The sequence below is a fragment of the Petromyzon marinus genome, unplaced genomic scaffold, assembly GCF_048934315.1.
Source record: "Petromyzon marinus isolate PM22_M1 ecotype Great Lakes invasive population unplaced genomic scaffold, UKy_Petmar_22M1.pri1.0 PM_G_Scaffold_34, whole genome shotgun sequence".
Classification (NCBI taxonomy): Eukaryota; Metazoa; Chordata; class Hyperoartia; order Petromyzontiformes; family Petromyzontidae; genus Petromyzon; species Petromyzon marinus.
The window spans coordinates 1,694,321-1,700,320 of NW_027422917.1; positions in this window are offsets into that span (position 1 = coordinate 1,694,321).

The window sequence follows — 6,000 nt, forward strand, 5'->3', positions numbered from 1 at the left end:
AGGTAGCTTCCACACAGCGTTACGCAACCGATGAAAAGATATTGCCGCTCGACTGATTCGGAGTGAGACCTCTGCTGTTAAACTGGAGCCAGTCATAAGCACACTGCCCAGGTATGGGAAACTCTCCACTCTCTCCACAACTGCCCCATCACCGATTGGGAGTTGCGGGGGTGGAGTGTCCGATGGTACAAAATACCCAGGCAGGTGCTTAGTTTTGGTGGGGCTGATGGTAAGGCCCCACCTCTTAGTGGCACGCTCCAGTCTCAGCAGCAGCGTCTCCAACTCCTCCTCTGACTGAGCAGCTATTACCAAGTCATCAGCATACATAACGTGGTTGAGCAATAGGGAGCCATCCCTTGACCGCACCCGGGCATCGATTAGCCTCCCATTATATCTGTACCATATGGAGATTCCCCCGGTACAGCTATTGAAGGCTTCACGAACTACGTGGTCAAAATAGATGTTAAATAATGTGGGAGCCAGAGGACATCCCTGTCGCACCCCAAGGTGTACAGGGAATGGCTCTGACTCCCGGCCACGTAGTTTTACCCGGGCCCGCTCACCATCATGAAGGTCCTTAATGATCGTGAGCAGAGGGTCAGGTACTCCAAAAGCACGAAGAACGACCCAGAGCCCAGGCCTACTGATGGTATCATAGGCCTTGACCAGGTCAATAAAGCAGAGATGTAGGTCTTGTTGGAATTCCCTACACCTCTGCTGTAGCAGACGGACAGAAAATATGGCATCTGTGCAGGACCGCCCTTTCCTGAAACCGCATTGGGGCTCCGCAAGCCTCTCCTCAGCATGCCTGGCAAGGCGATGCTGAATAATCCTTGCCAGGACCTTTCCCGGCACACTGAGGAGTGAGATGCCCCTGTAGTTGTTACAGTCTGTGCGGTCCCCCTTCTTAAAAAGGGGGACCACCAGGGTATCCTTCCAATCCTGCGGAACCCGTCCAGTGGTCCAGACTGTTGTTATGATGTCATATAGGGCAGTCTGTGCACAAACGCCACCCTCCCTCAGCATTTCGCTTGGGAGATCATCTCTGCCCGCTGCCTTTCCTGGTCTCAGACTCCGGATCGCCTTCAATACTTCCTCAGCAGATGGCACCTCAGCCAGCCACTCACAGGGGGTGACTTCATCCAATATTTGAGGCACCGCAGCCTCAGCAGGGTCATCCTCACTTTGTGCCACGATGTTTTCCTGGCTGAGGGATTTTCCCTCCCCCAGGACCTCACAGAAATGCTCAGCAAATCTGCGAACCTGTTCCTGGGGGTCGGAAATTGGATCACCGTTTTTTCCCCTAATGATGGTAATAGGTGTGGCGCTGCAGGTTACTTTTTTGATGGAGTTAAATAGCGATTTGTGATCACGGGCCACTGAGGCAGACTCCATCTCCTCAGCAACCCGCGACCACCACCCATCCTTGCAGCGCCTCACGGCTCTCCGAACCTCCGAGCGAAGGCTGCGGTAAGCCTCCTCATTCTCTGACGTGGGATTCTGTAGCCGATGACAGTGGGCCTGTCGCTTTTTCTCAACCATCCTGAACAACTCCTCTGTCATCCAGGGTGTCTGGGGAGGTCTGGACCGCGTACCCAAAGCAGCCATTGCAGCTGCATGAGTCACAGTCCTAAACCTCGCCCATTTACCCTCGACATCAGGAGGAGTCGGGGACGATGCCAATCCCAGCCGCAAGCGATGATGAAATTCTCGCTTGCAACTTTCATCAGATAACTGAGACCAGGCCACTTTAGGTTGGAATGGGGTCCTGGGTGTACACCCACCACCGGAGTGGAAGAATGGCAGGCGCATCTTACAGATGACTAGTCGATGGTCAGAGGGCAGATCAGCTCCACGGTAGGTCCTGGTGTCAAGGACATGGGCTCGCATTCGCTGGTCCGTCACTATGTAGTCCAGCAGATGTTCTTGCTTGGACCCGGCATGCATCCATGATGTTGTGTGGATGCGCCGATGCCGGAACAGCGTGTTGGTAATTACAAGCCCATGGGCTGCACAAAAATCTAGCAGCCTCCTACCGTTGTTATTGAGCTGATCTGGCCCATGCCCTCCAATCACTCCAGACCAGGTGCCAGTATCATGACCAACTCGGGCATTGAAGTCACCCAACATGATGACTCTATCCCGAGGGGCCACTTTAGCCAGCACCTGTGACAGGAGGTCATAGAAGGCATCTGACTCATCGGCTTTGCCTGCATCCCTCCACGGATGTTCATCTTCGGTGGGGGCATAAGTAACCACGACCACCATTCCTCGCCTCTGGTTGATGGGAAGGCGAGCCCAAAGTAGCCTGGGGCTTACAGCTTCCCACACCTCACCGCCACGCTCCCACGCCCCCTTCATTCTTTTATTCAAAAGAAGACCCACACCCTGTTGTTTGGCAGTCTGCTGCCCCGAGTAGAGGACTGTCCACCCCTCATGGTGGCAGGAGCCAGAGCCGGTCCACCATACACTTACATACAGACACTTACATACAGTCACTTACTTAAACACTTAATTACAGACACTGAGACACTTAAATACAGACACTCACATACAGACACTTACAAACACACACTGACATACAGACACTGAGACTTACATACAGACACTTACATACAGACACTTACATAAAGACATTTACATACAGATACTGAGACACTTACATACAGACACTTACATACAGACACTTACATACACACACTTACATACAGACACTTACATACAGACACTTACATACAGGCACTTACATACAGACACTTACATAGACACTTACATACAGACACTTACATACTGACACAAACAGACACTGAGACACTTACATACAGACACTTACATACAAACACTTACATACAGACACTGAGATACTTACATACAGATACTTACATACAGACACTTAACATACAGACACTTACAGACACTTACATACAGACACTTACATACAGACACTTACATACAGACACTGAGACACTTACAAACATACACTTACATACAGACACTTACATACAGACACTGAGATATTCACATACAGACACTTACATACAAACACTTAACATACAGACACTTACATACAGACACTTACATACAGACACTTACTTAGACACTTACTTACAGACACTGAGACACTTAAATACAGACATTTACATACAGACATTTACAAACACACACTGACATAAAGACACTGAGACTTACATACAGACACTTACATACAGACACTTACATACAGACACTTACATAAAAACTTTTACATACAGATACTGAGACACTTACATACAGACACTTACTTACAGACACTTACATACACACACTTACATACAGACACTTACATACAGACACTTACATACAGGCACTTACATACAGACACTTACATAGACACTTACATACAGACACTTACATACTGACACAAACAGACACTGAGACACTTACATACAGACACTTACATACAAACACTTACATACAGAAACTTACATACAGACACTTACATACAGACACTTACATACAGACCCTTACATACACACACTTAGACACTTACATACAGACACTTACATACAGACTCTTACATAAAGACACTTACATACAGACACTTAGACACTTACATACAGACCCTTACATACAGACTCTTACATAAAGACACTTACATACAGACAATTACATACAGACACTTACATACAGACACTAAGACACTTACATACAGACACTTACATACAGACACTTACATACAGACACTGAGACACTTACATAGAGAGTTACATACAGACGCTTACATACACTTACATACAGACACTGAGACATTTACATACAGACACTTACATACAGACACTTACATACAGACACTTACATACAGACACTGAGACATTTACATACAGACACTTACATACAGACACTGAGACACTTATATACAGACACTTACATACAGACACTTACATACAGACACTTACATACAGACACTGAGACACTTACATACAGACACTTACATACAGACACTGAGACACTTACATACAGACACTGAGACACTTACATACAGACACTTACATAAAGACACTGAGACACTTACATAGACACTTACATACAGACGCTTACATACAGACACTTACATACAGACACTGAGACACTTACATACAGACACTTACATACAGACACTTACATACAGACACTGAGACACTTACATACAGACGCTTACATACAGACACTTATATACAGACACTTACATACAGACAATTACATACAGACACTTACATACTGACACTGTGACACTGACATACAGACACTTACATACAGATACTTACATAGAGACAGTTACATACAGAAACTTACATACAGACACATACATACAGATACTTACATACAGACACTTACCGACACTTACATACAGCCACTTACATACAGGCACTTACATACAGACACTTACATACAGACACTTACATACAGACACTTACATACAGACACATACAGACACTTACATACAGACACTTACATACAGACACTAAGACACTTACATACAGAATCTTACACACAGACATTTACATACAGATACTTACATACAGACACTTACATACAGACACTTACATACAGACACTGAGACACTTACAAACAGACACTTACATACAGAAACTTACATACAGACACTGAGATACTTACATACAGACACTTACATACGGACACTTAACATACAGACACTTACATACAGACACTTACATACAGACTCTTACATACAGACACTTACATACAGACACTGAGACACTTACATACAGACACTTACATACAGACACTTACATACAGACACTGAGATATTCACATACAGACACTTACATACAAACACTTAACATACAGACACTTACATACAGACACTTACATACAGACACTTACTTAGACACTTACTTACAGACACTGAGACTTACATACAGACACTTACATACAGACACTTACATACAGACACTTACATAAAGACATTTACATACAGACACTGAGACACTTACATACAGACACTTACATACAGACACTTACATACACACACTTACATACAGACACTTACATACAGGCAATTACATGCAGACACTTACATAGACACTTACATACAGACACTTACATACTGACACAAACAGACACTGAGACACTTACATACAGACACTTACATACAAACACTTACATACAGACACTTACATACAGACACTTACATAAAGACACTTACATACAGACACTTACATACAGACTTTTACATAAAGACACTTACATACAGACACTTAGACACTTACATACAGACACTTACATACAGACACTTACATACAGACACTGAGATATTCACATACAGACACTTACATACAAACACTTAACATACAGACACTTACATACAGACACTTACATACAGACACTTACTTAGACACTTACTTACAGACACTGAGACACTTAAATACAGACACTTACATACAGACACTTACAAACACACACTGACATACAGACACTGAGACTTACATACAGACACTTACATACAGACACTTACATAAAGACATTTACATACAGATACTGAGACACTAACATACAGGCACTTACATACAGACACATACATACACAAACTTACATACATACACTTACATACAGACACTTACATACAGGCTCTTACATACAGACACTTACATAGACACTTAACATACAGACACTTACATACAGACACTTACATACAGACACTGAGACACTTAAATACAGACACTTACATACAGACATTTACAAACACACACTGACATACAGACACTGAGACTTACATACAGACACTTACATACAGACACTTACATACAGACACTTACATAAAAACATTTACATACAGATACTGAGACACTTACATACAGACACTTACTTACAGACACTTACATACACACACTTACATACAGACACTTACATACAGACACTTACATACAGGCACTTACATACAGACACTTACATAGACACTTACATACAGACACTTACATACTGACACAAACAGACACTGAGACACTTACATACAGACACTTA